General features: G+C 37.5%; 1 long non-coding RNA gene across 3 annotated transcripts in view; it reads left to right on the forward strand.

Annotated features, from left to right (window-relative positions):
* LOC107201140 overlaps positions 1-19,138 on the forward strand; it is an 80,778-nt gene extending 61,640 nt beyond the window's left edge. For all 3 annotated transcript variants that reach the window (XR_004496686.1, XR_004496687.1, XR_001520034.2), the window contains 2 exons: positions 18,344-18,494; positions 18,957-19,138. This is a non-coding gene — a long non-coding RNA (uncharacterized LOC107201140). The remainder of the gene's footprint in view (positions 1-18,343; positions 18,495-18,956) is intronic.
* Positions 19,139-20,567: the final 1,429 nt, after the last annotated feature.

Raw genomic sequence — 20,567 nt, forward strand, 5'->3', positions numbered from 1 at the left:
AGTATTAATATTTTTCTCCTCTGTCTTAAATTTGCTACCAGTGGGAAAACTGGCAGGTTAATATTCTCCCTGAAAGTCTGTCACACTGCTCCTGTCATACATGACATCACATTTCAGTGAGATGGTTGCCTTCAGCATTAGATTCAGAAATGTCTGTTCTAGCTGCCAGCTTGAGCAAACAAATGAAATAGTTTTCTATTGACAAGTCTTTCTTAGCTTGTTAACTTTTTGACTGTTTGGCTGAACGTAATGGGCATCAGTTTGCATAGCTGCTCACCATTTTACCGGTTTGGAAGACAGAAATATTTGGGTTTTCAGCAGGAGCTGGGCAGCCAAAAGCAAACCTTCACAAAGGTAGGTGCATGAGTGATAATAAATACATACACCCACTTAGAGCAAATAGCTTTATAGGGTAAATTTACAAAAGTGCACAGGTTTTACAGAAAAGCAGGAGGCTAATGGACTTCAGATGCTGAGGCACATTTATCAGTCTCACTAAGCACCCACTTGAATCTCATAGCATCTAAACACCATTTAAGATATAGCCCTGAGCAATACTGTGCTCCTTTGATCCCCAGAATAAGTAGAGAGAGCCTGAAGGCAGTTCTATATCACTCAGATTATTAGAGGTCCGAGTGATTTGTAACCAGTCATGGCTCTGTTCCTCCTTTACACACACTCCAGAGCTTGGGTGGCTGCTGGAGAGGAGGCTGCCTTTGTGCTCTGGAGAGCCTCATTGCAGAGTGCCAGCTTAAGGGTCCTCAGGGTTGCTTGAAGCTGCTCCTCCTACAATAGAGATGAAATTCAAGGCAAAATTCCGCTCACAGATGCTTAACACTCAGAAACTAACAGGAAGAGGCATGACGTGTGGTTATATAATCTTTATATGCCTAAAACCACACTGTTTTTACAAAGAATTATGTTTTTATGAAGATGTAGGCTCAGACTTAGTATTGCAAGTATCTAAACTTCATGCTATAAAAATATCATGCAGTTACCATGTTTGCAGATTGCATGGAAGAAAAGCTGTCTCTCTCTTTTTAGTTTATTATGTGACTCAAGAAACAGGTTCACCAGTAAAGCTAAACTGCAATTAAGACTACGAAGGGTTTCCATCTAGTTGGGCATTTTTAGAAAATAATTTGGATTAGGGAAACCTGTCCTGAAGTCAATGATGCATCATCTGAGACGTAAGAAATGACAAGTGAATGGAAAGCAGAGATTGTCAGGCCTTGTTTGGAGCCTACTTTTCTTCCCTCCTCAGGTCCGTATTTTTGTGATCCTGAGAGTCAGATGGAGACCCCTGGAGAAAAGGGCATCTGTCTGCTCCTTGCTAAGAACAAGGTTCCAGGCAGTCTCCTAACATGGTTCTGGGATCAGGTTCTGCTTGGATTTTATTTGGCATGTAAGTGCTCTGCTAAGAAATCTGCAGTGTCTACATTTATTTTAAACACATATAAAGATTTTTACTTTAGTATAGGTACAATAATGTTCACATGGAGTGTGCAGAAATGCAACCTAAGTGCTTTTAAGGTAGTACAGAATTTAATAAAATATAGAAAGTAGTTATGTAAAGAAAAAGATTATTTCAAATTTAATTTAGATATTTTAAATAATATTTTTAATTAAATTTTAGAGACTTAGTCTTTGACTAAAATAAATAATGCTTAATCTTCTTGAATATTGAGTCTTAGGTGTTGGATATATGATTCATGGTACCACACAGAAGTTAAATCTGTGCCATATTCTTTTTATAGATATCCCAACTATTGCAAAATCACATATAATTACCTGAAAGATGGAGTACATTGCAAATTTTGGATTCCTTATATTTAATCAGAAATTACATTGTACAGGGCAAACAACAGAACATTTCAGTTCTCCAAAGATGATAAGGTGTGCTCTTTCACTGTAAACAAATATGTGGGTGTGAATGACAGGCTCCTACCATCAGGAGTCTTCAAAAAGTCTGTATATTATAGTGTGTGGGAGGTATTTTTTGTGATGATAGTAGCTCTTGCTACATAAATACCTGTGAACATTTCAAGACAAAGAAAAATAATAATTCCTTCTGTGTGCTTTGGGATAATGTTGCAAGTGCTGTTAGCCCAAAATGTTAGACATCTTCCATGTGAGGAACGCTTTCTCCAAATAGACATTTCAGCAGTTACTGTCCCCTGCACATCTTAGCTGGGACCTCTTCTTTCCCTTGAGATATCTGGTTTTCTCCTTCATTTAGGATTTCACATTATGCTTATCACTGCAGGCTCCTCCTTCTGAGTCCCTTTGACTGCCCCCAGGCTGTCTGCCACCTGTGGCTGCATCTCTTGAAGAGCCAACCCTTCAGTTCAGGGGGTTGTGTTCGTAAGAGAAACGTTCCCCATATCCAGACCAATGTATGTGGGGTTGAAATCTGTCTTTGCTCAATGCCTGTGGGCTGCAGAGTTCTTGTGTCCATCAGGCAGAATGGTGGAGTGTGAATTTCCAGCACAGAACCTGTCCCTAACTTCCCCTGGCATGAATATTCATCCTACTAAAAGCAAGATAGCTTGTCCCCTTTTCTGTCACTGCTCCCTAGCACAGCAGCAGTCTCATTCTCACTGTGGAGCGTTGTGCAGACCCTTCCCTGCTCAGGCAAACCTGAAAATACGATTTTCAGCAAAAATGCTGAAGACAATTGAGTGCTGGGGGCTCCAGGACATACGTGCTCACAAGCCAAGGGGAGGGAACAGCTTGGGAGTCCTGCACAGCAATCCTTTCCAACAGAGATATTTTATTTATGAACAATAGTAGTCATGCACAGCAGTTTAAGCATTTGCTGATCTGCTTGGTTTAAATGCCAGGACATTTGAACAACTTGCCATGCCACTCATTCCCCAGTGATCCATAAAGTTATAGAAGGAAACTCCAAACAAAAAAATATGCTCAGGACTTTAGGTTTCCCAGAGCTCAGTGCAAGTCTGAGCCATTCAGAAGCTGAAAATGTCCACAGGAAGGGCACATCATTTAAATGAACAATCAGTATAAAACATACATGATGATATTTCTTAAAATATTGTCACCAAGATCATACATCTGAACTGCTGGCATAGTTATATCTAGATTTCTAATCAATAGTATACACAACAAGACACCTGAAATATTAGAATATAGATTAATTAAGATCCATTTTCTCCCTTCCAGACCTCAGATATTAGAAAGCTTTGACACTGGTAGTCTTTTAAGATCCAGAACATTGAAAATGGGAATTTGATTTCATAATATCAGCATGCAATCTAAGTTTAGGTGATAGAAGGAGTCTACCATGACAGTGTGAGATTTAAATCTGTACTGAATAAAACAAGGGTCTTTCAGGAAGCTTAATTTTGAAATGACAACTTAATTAAAACCACTTTAATCTTATCCTATAAACAAGAATTTTGAACTTGCCTTCAAAGTAAGAACTGTGGATCATCCTATGGAACAAAACTTTAATGCTTTCCTGTAAAAAACCCATTTTGAAACCATTGTATCCAAATCCATTTGAACATTTAGGGAAGGGGAGGATTTCCCTGTATGACTGGCATCATGTCAATTAAAGAAGTCATCATTTCCAGCCCACCCTGTACTCTCTACACAACGTTTTTACTGTACTAAAATGTGAACATTTTTCTCATATATTATCTAGGACCAAAAAAAAGATGACATTTAGCACTCAGAGTGTGGATAGCCTAAACCTATCAAGGTAAAACGAGTCTGTTCATGTTGATTTTTCTTAGTGCTGTAGCACTAGCAAATAATCTATTTGCCTACTCTACTACAAGCTAACAGATTCATCAGGTTTGAAAAATGTTTCTGCACCTGATGAACTGGGTTTACACTGGGCTATCACTAATCAGTGCTCCAGTGCCTTATTTATAAGTGTTTTTCTGTAAACCAAGCAGTTTTCTGAGCAGTCCAGAAGAGGGAAGAGGGGCAGATGATGACAGAATTTCCCAGTACAGTAACATGATGAGAAATGTTATTCATCACATGTCAGAATTAAGGCTGGTAGATCAAGCCTTGCTTTTCAACTAAATTCAGGGCCACCCTAAAATCAGCCTGTGAATTTGCTTTATTCAGTGTTAATGAATAATATTCTCGCTACATCCAGAATCTAAAAGCGTGTGTCTGTTGGGATTGCAGCCACCAAATTCTGGTTCCCCATAAGTGAGAACTTTCAAATAATTTTTTATGTACAATATAAAATTGTCACCTTCAGGAAAGGCCTCTGTCACTATTCCCATTGACTCTTTTCCATTTCTGTTTTTTTAATACCATCAGATCCCAGGGAACTTGCACTTTAAAAAGTATCATGTAAAAAAGAAAAGTAATACACTGATTCCCTGAGTTGCTGCTGCTACACTGCCAGATAAAAAATACAGCACAGTAAGATGAAAATGATAATTTCAACAATTTTATAAAAAAATAAAAAAAACCCACAACATAACAACTCTGACTCCCTTGCCTTGAATGGAATCTCATCAATTTATCAATTTTCCCTCAGAAAGGGAAAGGACTCCACTTTTCAAACCAGGTGCTGCCACTCACTCTTAGTCAGCACCTTCCCAAAGTCATCTTATTCTTAACCTGGATTTCTAAAGGATCTGGGCACTTCATCTGCTGAATTCTGGTTGTCAGTCATTTGTCCATAGACTTGTGAGAAGTTTTAATGATAGTTCAGTTTTTCTGGATGTATTGTGAAGCTGTGCTTCAGTGCTAATGTGATACTTGCTCTTAAGTGCTGTCTTGGTGATGGGAGCTGATGCCTCTCAGAAGGCATCATGGGTTATTCTGCCTTTAGAAATCCTTATGGCAAAACAGTGAAAACTAGATCAAATATCTAGTCTAATATCTGAAATAAAAGATAATATTTTGGTTATTTTACCACTAAATTTTGTCAGATTAACAGCTATTCTGGGAAAAAAGTACCCAGTTTTCTGTCTGACAACATCAACAGATAAAAATCAGTGCTTCCCCTTAAATTATGTCAAGTGGTTCATAGCCTTCATTCTTACAATCTGAAAAACTAGGTCAGTTTATATTTTCATTGAGCTTTCAGACAATTTTTGCCATTTGTAATGTCCTAATTTTCCTTCCTGAATAAAGTCCAGGGGAAAATCCTCAGAGAATGACTGTTCCAGCTCACCAAACTCCATAAGGGTCACACTAAATTGTCGTAGAAGGCTCTTCATGGCATTTGGGAGACTTCCATCCTTGGTCTAGAAGGGTCAATCCCATTTTCCCAACTGTGCTAATATTTCCTCATCCCTTTATTGCCATAGAGCACATAAACCCTGTAGTTAAAATTTGGGATATTCTTAAATCAGTGTAGGAAAAGGTCCCCTTGGTGTGAATTTATATTTATTTACATGTTTGCATTGCATATGTGGTAATTTCATAAGCATTTTGATTTGGGCTGTCATTTTTTTTTTTTTTCTAAGACAAATTTGAATGAGTTTGGTTCTTTTTTTTTTTTTTTTTTTTTTTTTTTTTCCCCCAGTTTGTCCATCAAGAGCACCTGTGATTTTTAAAAGATTTCAAGGTGACAAATATAAGAGTTTTTTTCAAACTGAAAGACAGGATCATTGCCCACCTACCACATAAACAGAGGCAGAGCACATAGAGATTAGTAAGGAGACTTTGGCTCAGTCAGACTTTGACCCCACTTACTGTTAAAATTCTATCAAAGCAGAGATGAGATTGTCATAATTCTTTGTTCACTTAAAAACTTCAGGAATACAAAAATAGATTTTTAGGCACTGTATCCCACTATAAATATCTTACCAAGATTGCACAAGTTCAAGATAATAACTACAACCATTAGGATTTATAGAGCAAATTCAGTCTGTTTCCTGAGATGGGTGGCAGCTTTAAATGGGAAGTGACAATGGTCAAATAAGAGATTTTTAGGATTCAGGCATCAGCTTGAGCCTGTGTGAAATTAAATCACACAACTTTCTCACTCTGGCCTGAGAAATCATAAAGAGGATTCCAAACAGTCCTTAGAGAAGGAAAACAACCTTTGCAGTTGTTGTTTGTTGCCTTGTTGTTTACTTGCAAGAAACAGTCAAGGGATGTTCCCAAGTGTCCAATGATGCTGATGTGTTGGTTTAATGACCAATGAGAGTTTTACCTTTCCAGACCTTCTTGGAACTGTCTATAAAAGAAGATCTGGAAGAATAAAACTTGCTTTCTTGTGCAACCCAGCTAGATAGACTGTGTCGTCACGTCGCTGTTCCTAATATAGTGCAACAGCTTTATGAAGCAAAAAGTGGCAGTTTTACAACAAATAAATTATTAGTTAACCAAGCCTGTTCATTATTTAATCTTGAAAATGATTCCATGTAGATGTAAAGCTTAAGAGCAGTGCAGTGTAAGGAATTGTGGTCACTAACAAAGACACTGCTCATGTGTCTGTCAGAATGAAAGCACATGATAAAGTCAGTGAGCTACCTTCAGACAATTCCAGCTTAGGAATTGTTTCTTTCCAAAAGAAAAAGAGGATGTAATGGAAAAAATTCCCAGAAAAGGGAGGAGTTCTTTCCCCCCCATTTTTAAATAATTCAGCTAATAACACTATTTATTTGTTGTTCAAATTAGTCTGTGTTTTCATGGAATATCTCCAATAGGTAGAAAGCTGGTTACAACAAAATATCAACCATATTTTTTCTTCAAATGAGAAGTGATCATTTGCAATGTCACAGTTTAATGACAGACTTGGCAGTGCTTGGTTAACAGACTCACTGATCCTAAAGGTCTTTTCCAACATAAATGATTCTATAAAACCACAGGGAAAAAAATCTGAAACAGCTGTTCAGGAGCCCATCTCCCAAACAACAATAGAAGCAATAAAAAAGGTGACAAAACACAAGTCTTTCTATTATTCTTTGAAGCACAGAGTAGAGCACACTGACACATATTTTCATGACCTTAGGAACAGATTAAGTGAACTCTCCACACCTAGGAATGAACATTTGCATGCTGAAAATATTCTAAATAGTTTTAAGGACAGAAACCCATTTATTCTTACAACAAAAAAGAAAAAAGGAAGAGAAGCACCACACTGTTCTCATCTGTACACTTATCCAAATTTTGAAAATACTGATTGGTTCAAGATCTTTATCTTGATAATTAAAAAATCCATGGAAATTTTTCCTGAGAGGAATTTTCAGCTTTAAAATTGAAACTCTTCTCCAAGAGGAAATCTCATGGAATTGAGTAGCAAATACCTAAGGAGGCAAAAATATTACTATAAATGCAGTGGGAGATCAGACTGGCCATGTGTCTGTTCACTCTGAAAACAGCATGTGGAACCAGCAGGTTTTGACTCAACATTGTGCTTTCATACAACATGTGCTCACAAAAAATCAAGTCAAAATATATAAACCAGATGCACTGTTTCCTGTGACCAGTCAAGGAAGAATAAAGTGAGAGCAAAAAGGAAGGTTTTAGCATTATTTCTGAGCACTATTTTCAGATATAATAGAGATAAGCACGTTAAAATAAAAGTGTAAAGAGTGTAAGTCATCAGTGTCATATTGCTTGTTGCACACACTATGAAATTTGTGCATAGGTATCAAATTCAACAATGTGTATTTCACCTCAGCCTTGCTACATGAGACTTCGTGGGTGCAGCAAATTGACAGTAATTCAGATTATGCAGTGCAGCCTGTAACAACAGCATTGGTTCTAGGCTCAGTTTTGCAGAAGGAAGTTGGTAAGAGAGTACTGTATTGTAAAAGCAGCTGTGGTTTGTCAGCTGTTGTTCTCACACAAAGTTTTTTTGGCTAAGTTGTACACTTGCATTTTCCTTTCTTACTGTGTTAGGCACAGCTATTTCACATTATACAAACCGATGAAATTCTGGCACTGTCCCCCGAACTGTGACATCTTGCCAGCTGGCAGCTGTTACATGGGGAGAACATGCACTTCTTGTGGCACAGGATATTTGTAATGACCCCTCCGTGAGGAGGAGAAACAGCCTGAACTTCTCCATGCCATCTAATCCTGTGAATGTGGAGGAAGTATGAGGAAGTAATTTTGGGGGATTTTGTTATGTCTAACATTGTATCTGCTTTTCAGCTCCTGGGTGGGCTTCTGTGAAGAGCTGAAGGAAGGCAGAAAGTTTGTGCTCTCTGTCTCTGACCCAGATGCCCAAGGAAGGACAAGAACTATTTCTACAGAAATGTATTCCCCAGGCACAGTCTCTTTTACTGTCTGGGGAAGGTAAAAATTTCTCATCTTACACCATCAAAGCAGAGGGTTGCTCAAGTTGCTAACTTGATCCAGTCCTGGAAAAACTGATCAGTTTCCTTACTCTTAATTTTCTACTGGGACTCTAGTTAGAGACTTTTTACAAGGGCATGTAGCAATAGAAGGGTGAATGGCTTCCAATGGGAAGAAGGTCGATTCAGGTGAACTATAAGGAAGAAATTAATTATTTGGTTGAGGTATTGGAACCAGTAGCCAAAAGAGGTTGTGGGTAATCTATCCCTGAAAGTGGCCAAGGTCAAGCTGGATGGGGCTTTGAGCTCTGTGATCTAGCAAGAGATGTCACCATGGAAAAGGTGTGGGACTAGATGATCTCTTCAAGGTCCCTCCTACCCAAACCATCCTATGATTCTGTGACTCCTTAATTCTTTAAGGGCATCCTCCATTGTGGAATATGTGTAGCTGGCTCTGCTACATCCCCAGACCTTTCCTGCGCAGCTTAACCTCACACCACACTGGGAGCTTCTGAAGTCCAGCCCCTTTAAAGAAAGTAAAATTTTCACTTTCTTGCAAAGAAAAAGAAATTAAAAAAAAAAACAAACCCAAAATTAAAGATTTTGTGTTCATTGCAAGAGCAAAGGCAGTGCATGAGTATATACAGCTATGCATGTGCTTTTGTCATTTACCTTGCAGGTTTTCCTCGTTGACTGTATATATATCAAAAACACATTTCATGTTCATTATGCAGTATATCAGGAAATGGATACTGGATTGGGAGAGAAAGGGGGAAAAAAAAATCCACATAAATGCTAGCAGCACCCTCCAGCAAAAAAACATCTCAAATGTTTCAGCCACCGTATTGCAGGAAGTGAAATTTCAGTTTCTATTATTGCTCAAAATAACTAAATATAGAAGCAAATGAAAAATCTGTCACAGAGGGTTGCTAACATGAAGGGCATCTTTTTCCCCTCACAGCTTTATGACCCTTCCTGAATGGGGGTTAAAGGGATGTAAGTAGAAGCAGCAGAATGTATGACAGATAATCCTTCAGTTTCCTTTGAGGTACAAAAGGCAAGCCTTAGAGGTGTGAAGTTGGCCTGTGTGTGAAACAAAATCACAGTGACATGTGAATAAAATGGAAATAAATGGAACATTCCCTAACTGGGGTTTGCAGTGTCACCTCCAGCCCAGGAGACAGCCTGAACCACGGTCCCTGCAGGTACCTCTGCTCCAGGATCACTGTCTGCTGCTGCTGCTACCCACAGAGCCTCTTAACAAGCAGAAGCTGTTAGCTGAGCTAATGAGACTGGAAAGGTGCAATGAAATCCCTCGCACACTAAAGCTTCTCCTGTAATTCTGGGTCTTTTCTGTTCATTGTGGCGAAAATGTGGGAAAGGAAATAACAAACGCTTGCTGAATTCCCGTTTTTTGGAAACCACTGGAAGATTTTCATAGCTTTGAACAAAGGTTTTGCTTGAAACTACAGAGAAGGATGCTTTCTTTGTTCTTTTTACACTGTTCTTAAAATTTAGACGCCCTGAAGCCCAGGGAAATTGAGCACTTCTGCACACACCCTGCCCTCCACATAATTCCCCAACAATTTATACTGATAATTAATATAAACTTTATCCTAGAGCTGTTTGGTCAAGTTGAAATTCCAATGTAACTTATGCTTCTGAAGCTATAAAAATGATATATTAGTATGGATAACAAAAGCATTTTGCCAACTTTGCCACAATACTAGAGTAGACTAGGCCATCCTCAGCCACTCAATTAGCATGGTTTGGTGGAATTTAATTGACATAGAAATCCTGTCCACTTTCATTGTTCCATGCTTTCTCTTCTTATATGACGTTATTCTAGCTGTTTCAAAAGAAAAGCTTCATTTAATATGTTCTTAAAATTTTCACAATTAAGCAAATGCTTAATGGCATCTTGTTTCTCACAATCTGCAAGGCCAGACTTTATTGTCTCAGTGACATTAACCTGGAAAGTAATTTTTTCATGAGAAGACATCCTGCAGAGCCAAAATATTGCTAATCTCCGTACAACAAGTGATTTACAATACCTGGATATACACCAAAGAAGAGAAATTTTGCCAGATATACTTGTATTTTTTAATCTAAGCAAGATATTAGCATTATGTAGATGCCTCTTGCAGGTGTTTTATGATCTGTATAACAAACTTGCCTTGCCATAATGAGCATCAGACTATTTGATGCGTTTGTTAAAGCATGAGTTCCTGGAGGCATGGGAATATGAAAGCCTTTCAATTTTTATTTGAAAACACCTGAAAATCTCCTCTTGTGGCTGCCAAAGAACCTTTGTAAAATGTGTGTCATGCAGGTTCAAAAGTCAGGAAGGAAATATAAAGGAATGAAAATATACATTTAAAATATCTAGAAAAATAAAAGGATTGTTTTCAGTGCCTGACTTCAGATGTTTCATTGTTTAGAATTGCAGAAACAGTGCTATATTTGTGAATTTTACTGCAGGCAAGATATAGTATTATAAAAGTGAATGTTTGAATTACAGTTTTTCTATGATCTGCATGTAAATCTGACATATGCCAGTGTTGAATTTGACATGCAATATTAGGGTTTTTTTGCACTTAAAGAAAAATCATAATTTCTAGTGAAAAACCTATTCTGCTGATATTTCTTTAAAATTTCCACTACCTTTTGGAGCCAAAATTGACCTTTGAAAATTGGAGGACAACTCAGCAGTTATTTTAAACACTTTGCCCTTGTTGACTTGCTAAATCAAGATAAATTATACTCAGCCCTAGACATGTTTATGAACTTGTCTAGAACACAACCTACAAACAGAACAGGGTATTTCCTTCCACATGCAGCTTCCAGGAGCAGTTTTAAACCGTGGGGAGACACCAGAGCTCAGCTTCTTCTGAGTTTGAGAGCTTTAAATGGAGAATGCTGGTGGCTAATTCTTAGGATGAAATCTGTTTTTTAAAAGTTTTTCTTAAATATTTCTATCTGTCTGGATCTGGCTACTGGAAACAAGAGGAAACAAGAGGTGTGATGGGAATGGGTAATTGCTGCCTGCTTCTCTTACCTAAATACTCACTTTTACAGGACATTTCAAAGGGCATAAAATGCTCCCTGTTCAACCACAGGAACTTCTGGGGATGAATGCCATCTTTGCTAAATGTGATAGATACCCTCTGCAAGGACTGTAAATGACAATAGCCTCCTGAAAGCTTTGCACAGTCTATATATAAATATGGTGCTCAGAATGAGTAATATTTTAGATATAAACATTGCACTTTTACTATCATGAGTCTCCAATAAGTTCCTGTGACTTTCATGTGAGCCAGGTGGGCTCAGAAGTATGGGACAATTTTTTTTTCTGTCAGCTGTGTCATAGTCATTGATATAATTGGCACAGTTTGTCTTTTTCCATGTCTTTGAATATTCTGTTATTTGCTGTAAATATTTTACAGTCACCATCTCTGCCTCCTTCCACCACAAAAAAATGAATGCTGGTGCATTTTGATCTTACTTACATGGCACAGATCTAGAACAACTCTACTAACCCCATACTCTCTAATTATTTTATAAAATGCCAATTCCTGCATTCCCAAGAACTTTGCAACGAACTTAATGGGATATTTTTCCTCATGGTGACTACAGCATTTACCTGAGTGATGATAACACATGATAAGTAGTCTGAATTTTTTTCACAGATGTACGTGCAAAATAAGCTGGGGCATACATACAATGATCTCTTTCTGTTGTATGTGTAAATATTGACTTAATCATCTCTTTATTTGCTCCAGCAGTAGTTTGCAGTATGCAGATGGACTTTGATCAGGCTGCACTCCACAGTCATACTGAAGGGGAAGGTGGAATCATGCTTGGAGGGCTGTGCAGTCACAAAATCAGTGCCTTAAGGTTGGGACAACTCTTGCAGTGTTTTCCACATGATACAGGAGCCACCCAGTCTTTCCCAGTATTCTGCTCCACCGATGACATAGTCACAGTTCAGTATCGTGGGATTTTTCTCCCTACAACAAAAAAGAATTGAGAAATCTGTGGTGAGCCTTTTTGGTAATACTGCAGTAATCTGGTGGGCTAGCAGATGGTTTATGCTGCTTTTGGATGCCCTTTTCACTGCTTACTGTGAGAAGGTCATAGCAGCTGATGTAGCTGCTTCTGTTAAGTTCACTGCCACCAGCTGCAAGGGCATTTGCTTCTTTTGTTTCTTTTCCTGTTATTTTGTAAGCAGATGATTTGGGGTCAGAACTAAGGGTGATAGCTATAAGCTATCTACAGGTGTTTTATTACTATAATACTTTAATTACCTGATATCCTGGTATTTCTTTTCCATTATTACTGTGCAGAAGACTGAACTGAAAAACAAATTACAACCTTTGATAGTTCTAAAAGAAGAAGCTCCAGATTAATCCCCACAAAAGTATTCAGATCAGTGCGTGCAAACTTTTTTTCCTCTGAGATGAGATTTGCACATCAGTTGTGCAGTGTTAGTTAATTGCTTGCCAGTCGAGGAGGAGCCCTGCAATTGCATTACTCTTTCTGGGTCTTTTCAGAAAAAAAAATCTTGTCACCAAACCAGTGTCTTTAAATATGGCTTTGGATTGATCCAAAGAAGCAGAAAAATTTCTTTAGAATGATGTAACAGGATATGCAGACTTCATTCAGCTTCTGTACCATGGAAATAACTTTTCATCTTAGAAAAGGCTGTGATGCTGACATTGATGTAAGTTGTTACATGGATTAAAGGGAAAATGCATGGTTTGTTGTAATATCATATAGTGGTGTCCTGCCAGGTACCGAGCACCTTTAACTTCCATTGTGTCCCTCTCAGCTACAGACTTGGGTTTCATTGTGATTGTGATGTTATCTCCAGTGTAAAGTAAGAGCTGATGCTTCCAGAAAGATAAAAGTCCATATTTATGTCTATTTTTGTGTATGATTTTATTTATTTTGAAAAGAGATGTGCTCTTTTGACCTATGTGAATCATCCACTGCAGGTGTCAATAAAACTGTTTCCCCTGTCATTGTTGGAACGGGCCCTTAACACAGGGAGATCCTAGGAAAAGCCCAGGAATTGTATCCTTCTTCCTGTAACTGTTTTCCCTACTGATAAACATTGCAAATCATTCATTGTTTAAAATATCTGATTTTAAGCTGTTTCTTTTTAGACTGGGTTGTAAAGTCCCTGTATTACAGTGAGAATCTCAAGCATTGCTGGGAGAGGGAGAGGGGGCCAGAGCCACCTAAAAAATCCCAACAGCCAGGATCTCATGTGTGTGCCTGGCTTAGCTCCCAAAAAGTGGGGAGGCTGTTTTAGACATGAGCTTTATGTTCCCAATCAGAGAGAGAGAAGAGGAAAAAATGAAAATATAACAAATGAGTTATATGAATATTCATCCTGTGGTGGAGGAGATTTTTCCGTGTGTCCTCTTTGTGTCAAACCTTTTTTGTTCTGTCACAGTATCATGTGTGGAAGAGATGAGTTTTTAAATCTTGTTCTGCTGTCTCAGAAACTGGGACATATGCTGGTGTCCTGCTTCAAGGTTACAACTTATTTAATCATTCAAAAGGTTTCTTTCCCCATAATCACTAATGATTTCTGCAAGGCCTAGCCTCAGTCAAAGAGATTTTACTGAAGGGTTTGCCAAAAATATAAAAGTGATTGTTCAGCTTGCGGTATAAAGTTTAGAGGAAAGCAAATCAAAAACAAAATTTAAATTATTTTAAAAAATAATATATTTTTTAAAAAAAGTAATTCTTTATCTTTGAGATTTTTTTAACAATCCTTGATTGATAAAATCATAAAATACTCGACCATATTATTTAAACCTTCCAACAATTCTGAAATTATAAATATCATAACCTGTCATTATATTTATCAGTAAAAATCCATGATTTTGAGGAACTAATTTTAAAATAAGTACTTCATAAATATTTTCTAATGTGAGATTATCAAAAATTTTACCCTTTAAATAATATTCATACTAGCACAGTACTTGGTCTTCAGAAAAGATAGTATTTGTTTGTAGACAAAGGCAAGGACCTCAAAGTTCATTGTACTAATTCAGATTTGTCTTTTGACTGTGCCTTTACCACTTTTATTCTTTTCTTCTAAGAAAAAAGTGTTTTTTATTGCTGACTTATGGACAACATAGCCTTTTTTTTTTTATTTTCAAGTTTTAATTAAGATCCCAAGTTATTGTGCTTTGATGTTTTCTTTTTGTTTTCTTTTTTTACTCATAGAGGAAAGGTGGCACTAAAGAAGGAATTTCCAAGCTATTAAGACATTAAGAAAATTAATGAGACCAGAGCTCACTGTTTTCCTGTCACTGACTATATCACTGAGAAGCATATACCATACAAAATGGTAATTTTAGGGAGATACTACAGTAGTTTTATAGTATTTTCTAAATTTCTGTGGTTTAGGTCACAAATTAGGAGAGTGAAAAATAGAAATACAGGTTAATTTTTTTTAAAAAAGCTAATATATTGTGAAAGAATGATCCTGCTCAGGGTCTCCTTCCCTCTTTCCCTACCAGTTTTGTGCAGCTGCTCATGGATGGGAACTGAGCTGTCAAATATTCCTGTGGTTGCACAGTAGTCTGGCAAGCAGCTAGTTATTACAGAAGCAAGGAGAGTATTTTAAATCTACTTTAGATGTTTGCTTCCCTACAAGGTTATTTTCTATGCTGCAAGATAGATCTAAAACTTTTTCTCCCCTGTGAAAAGCAGGAACAATTATTTTTCCATTGTCTATCATCAGAAACAACAGATTTTCAAACCTTTGAGAAAAAAGAGTGACTGAGATATTTGAATTCTGGACAAGTGGTGGCCTGGAGAAGCTATTTAAAATTCTCTTCAAGGCTAGGTTTTCTATGCATGGACATTTTATATTTCCACATCAGATTAGTATTGAAAGGAACATTTGTTCTAGATGGCCTTTCCATAGAGTACTTTGGAACAGCAAATGTTGGAGCATAAAGAGCACAAAGACTAAATGAATTTTGGGTCAGATGTAAGTGGGTTTTAGGATTTTCTCCTAAATCCTTTTCTTGATGAGGTTTTCTGTGAAAAAACCTGCTGCTAGCAGGTTGTGTGTGCCTGCAGAGAAAGCAAATGGAATACCCAATAAACAGCAAATTCCATTTTGTCCATTTTTTTTTTTCCTGCTTTGTTAACACATGTCAATATCTGTTCCAATGTCCTTTAGCAAGTAGGAATTTCTTTCCCATCACAGTGTTTATGTGCAGGCAGCAGATGCTTTTGGGTCTGATGTGCACTCCAAGTTTTTCTGTGGCAGGACTGGTGCCATCCCTGCTTAGAGCAGGAGGGAAATAATTCAGGCAAGATTCCTGTTCAAGTCTGGGTGTAGATGGACCTCACAGTCCCTGATGTTAGAGCTGTCCTGGACCTGCAACCCAGCCCATCCTTTACCACTGCTGGAGATGCAGAAGACATAGATGAGGTACTGGAGTTGCAATGGTCAGGGTCTCTGTGCAATGGGAAAGAGGGTGGGCAGAGTTAAAATGCAAGGAAGGCTTAAAGAAGTGCCAACCTTATAACCTGTAAAATGAACATTTAATTTAATAGGAATTTAATAGGAAGAGGTCAAATGGACTGGGGTCCAAGACAGCTGCATGGTTCAGTGCCCAGCCAAGGGAGAGCTCCAGCAAGGCTGTGACAATAAGATGAATATTGGCATATCTCTCTGAATAAAAAAGGAAGCACATGCTTCTAATTCTTTCACATAATGCATTCAAAACATATGCTTGATAACCATGGAGAACATGTGATGGAGTGCTTACAGAATAATAGGCAGAACAATTAGGATACCAGAACACTGTGTGTCCTTGGAACTGCTCCTATTTCCCCCATACCCCCTTTCCTTTGTTCTGCTGCTTTTTTTCCATTCTTAAAAGAGATTTTTGCTCTTCTGGCAGTTTGGTCTGATTTTAAATTTCTCAGCAAACTATTTTATTCTCATGGACCATATATTTTCCATCTTTTACAAAGTTCTGCTGAATAGCTGGCTATGAGCTTGAGCTTGTTTTTTTCCCCCCTCCATTGCCCTGAATTCAGCAAAGTATAAAAAAAACACAAATTTAAAAAGTAGCAAGAAAAAAACCCCAAAATATATACAGTTTTGCAATACCTGTGGCACCATGAAAATCCTAAAGTTCAAGTGCTAAGCAGATTTGTCTGTTTCACTTGAGACAGGAAAATGAGACTGATGAAGAGTACATGATTCACCTGAGACTGATGACATAAAAATATTTCTATGGTATCATAGGGGATCTTTGACATCATCTAAAAGCTTTGTGTTTATGTTTGCTTGGTTTTTGCTTTAGAAATATCAGTTCAGGTACCTGCACATCCAGGACAATCAACAGCTTTTTATATGGAGAGTGTCTCAAAAGAGAAAAAACATCTTGATGTGCCTAAATATCTTCACATCACAGATGGCAGATGTTTTCTTTGGTGTGAGGAAGCAGCCAGGGAAAGAGAGGAGGGTTGGACAAGCAGTTTAAGACAAATGTTTTTAAACTTTTAAAATATTTATCTACCAAGTAGAATTTAAAGCAACCTGTTTATTTTTAAATTTTGTGCATTGCATGTATTTTGAGAATATTTCCACATGATAGCATTAACAAGAAGAATTTCTTATTAAAGTTGCCTCAATGGAATATTTTGAAGGAACTAAATTCTATTATGAATATTGCTTTTGGAGCAATATTGCATGTGAAGGCATTCAGTGTTACATATTTGAAGTAATGTATAGGATCTATTAAAAATAATAAAAGTCTGTGGAGTATTCACAGTTAAATGCACAAATACTGTGTTATTTCCTTTTTGCTTGCTTGGTACATAAAAAAAAATATTTTCTGGTTATATTAAATTATTATATGACAGATTTAGCTGGATGGAAAATATTAACTTTTTTTTAGTCCTTAGTTTATAGTCACAGCAAAACTCTAACTGTAATCCACTGTATTTCATGGTTCTAAAAAATATTCAGAAATTCTGGAACATCAGAATTAATGCCAAATAACCTGGTTTGATTTGTCTCTACCAGTCTAGGAGATCCATGGTGAGGAAGCCACAGTAAAAAAACAGACTACAGAAGTTCCAGCAGAGCTGCAGTTACAGCCCATGAACAAATACGATAAAAAAGTGAAAAATTAAAAAGTTTTACCTTTATCACCTTCTCAAAAGAGAAAATATGCTTAAAGTTTAGCTCTGTACTAGATTTGGTTAAACTGTGTGCACAGGCTTGCTAAAGAGGCTGAGAAGGGCAATTTAATATTGCATTCATACTGAGGCTTGTACACTGGGTTTTGCTTCATATATAATGTGAATTTGGGCAAGTCAAAGTTCAGCTATCAGAACTTTCAGAAGTCGGAAAATGAAACTGTCACAGATTAGATTAAAAGGATAACTCAGATAATGTGAGTATTTTAATACAGGCAAACACAAAGTACAACTGACACTTGTTTCTAGTTCAGTGCCATTATGATAAGGTCAATAAATTATGGGTCCCTTTCATTAGTCCCAAGCCAAACACCACAAAAAAATAGTAAAATAAGTTGTAAACAGATGGAAATGCATTTTTGAAGCACCTAACAAATTTACTTTGACCTCATAAAATATAAATGCAGTACTTTTTATAGAAATATACATTTTTTAAAAAATTCAGATTATAATGGTGTTGCAGTTTAAACTTTTCTGGAAATTAAGCAACTCACTCAATGTTCCCAACTTTTCTGCACTCCCTAGCCCCTTCCTCCCAGAGAAGGGAGAAAGGATGGGGAGGAGAATCAGAGGAAAACTTGTAAGATAAGACAAGGACAGTTTAATCATTGAAAATGAAATACAGCAATAATGGTAAATTACAATAATAATGGTGATTGTAAGAAGCACAAACAAGTGATACATAATGAAAGTCCTGACCAATACCAACCAGACTTGCATTCCCAACCCCAAATTGTCCCCTTGTCCAGGTAACTCCCCTCAGTTTATATACTGGGTATGACATTTTATGGTGTGGAATGGCCCTCTGGTTAGTTTGGGTCACCTGTCCTGGCTGTGCTCCCTCACAGGTTCTTTTGGATCGTCAATGGCAGAGCATGAGACAAGGAAAACCCAAAACATCAGTGTGTTATCACCATTTGCATTCTGAATCCAACCCTCAGCCCTGTAACCTCTGTTGAGATGAAATTAACTCTGTCCTAACTGGAACCAGGACAAATGGTAAGGGCAATTTTTTTCTCAACTGGAAATTTCAATGTTCCTGATCGCAGGGAGAGCTCAGGTTCTTTGAGTGACTTAATTTTTCCATTGTCATACCTTAGTGCAGGCAGTAAGACACTGCAGTATTTCTGAATTTTCCAAGAACGCAATTTTTACTGAAGCCATTGAAATATTGCTGCAATGATTTCACAGTTGACAAACTAGCAGCCACATTCCCACACTTAACTTGTGTTGAATGTGCATTACATTTGGGATTCTTCTCTTTTTTAATTATTAAAATTTTCATACAGGAGGAGTAAACAAGAAACCTAGAGAGAATGCTAATAGCTTATATTTCCAATAGCATGAAGCTATGTATAAATATGACATGATGCATCCACTTCCCCTATGGAGCAAATATTTGTAATTGTCAGGATGATTGATGTTGAAATAATAATCAGCTTTTCTTTGTTGCTGTTTCAGAGAGAAGCCATAATTACATGTGACAAATACTTTGGAATTGACCTGACTGTCTTGAAAAACTTCCATAAGTACTCTCAGTGGAAGAGGCACATGCTAAGAGATTATTTCAGTTTGAAAAGAAATAAATTTTTCTTTCTCTGTTCACTGTACGTTTGACAATAAATAATGGGGATTTCATTGTGGCACTTTTGGATATTTACATAATGGTTTGAAATGTGGTTGTGAAGAAAGAGTGCTAGACACATTAATTTACTTTCTAAACAATTCCATCAGGCTTTTATTGAGCTTTTCTTATTTTTTATAAGATATATGAAGAGACAGTTTCATCTCAAGGTTTTGCATCAGAATAACTGTGTTTGTAAAAAATCTCTTTATCTTGCACATTTTTTGTCTTTCATTACATAAAATCTTATATACTCTAAGTACCTTTTTATTTGAAATTTCCACCAGACTGCTCATTTTCAACTCAAACATACACACATGCAGGCTGTTCATGGCCCATCAGTACCAACTTTGAGTGATGATTTCATTTATAAATGAGACCCTGACTTGGTAGATCAGATAAAAAACAAGAATATACCCTGCACCCATTCTGGAGATGCATTCTTGAGCAGCTCCCCTGCTCAAGCAGGGTTCCTTAGAGCTGGTTACTCAGTACTGGGTCCAGATGGCTTTTGAGTATCTCCAAGGAACGGGACTCCACAACTTCCCAGGGCAATCTGGGATGATGGTCAGTGACTCTCATAGGGAAAACAGAGTTCCTTTAAGGTCAGACAGGTCCCTCTGTGTTTCATGTTGGGCCTATTGCCTCTTGATATGAGGTGTTAAATTGTTGTAGAAAATAAAAGCAGAAATGTACTCTCCATTACATCTATGACCTATGGATAAAAAAGTGACAAAAAGGCCAACTACTTGCTGAAAACTCTGTAGTCTAAGTAAATGCCTCTCTGTTTTTATCAGTTCAAGGACTCCCTAAATGAATTTGTTTATAGGAAGTATGGTCATTATTTCAAGAAATTTTCCATCAAGCTTGCTTTTTGACTCCGGTGCAAAAAAAAAAAATAATAGGCTTCTTTTCTTATACATGGAAGAGTATCATAACTCTGCATGTGCCATGGGCTCTGCCTTTTTACCTTCTAGGTGATATATCTTTAGTTTATGCAAATGCTGGTTGATACACCCACTTCTGTAGCACTGTACTGCTTCTCACCAGCCTGTCTGCAGCAGCTGCAGAACTGATGTCAAATGCTTATTTGGTTTGTGTGTGTCCATGTCATACATGGGACAGTGTTTTGTGCTTTCTCTTGGTGTCCTGATTTTTCTCTTGGTCTCCTGATCTCCAATAAAACACCCTGTTACATTCCAGCCCCCACCAGCAATCTCCAACATACAAAAGTGGCTTGTGGATTAGATGCAGTCTTGAGTGAAATTGTTTTAATGCCAATTCCAAATTTCCTTCCTGTTGTGTTCGTCTCCAGGGATGGTGTCTGCACACAGCTGGGGGAGCAGGGAGGGGTGGTTAATGTTGTATTTCAGGGTCTTGGTTCTGCTTTGTTAGCTCCAAAGGGGTGTGATATATACAAGAAAGACTGAAAGCCATTAGAGCCACAC

The sequence above is a fragment of the Parus major genome, chromosome 3 (genome assembly GCF_001522545.3).
Source record: "Parus major isolate Abel chromosome 3, Parus_major1.1, whole genome shotgun sequence".
NCBI classification, from domain to species: domain Eukaryota; kingdom Metazoa; phylum Chordata; class Aves; order Passeriformes; family Paridae; genus Parus; species Parus major.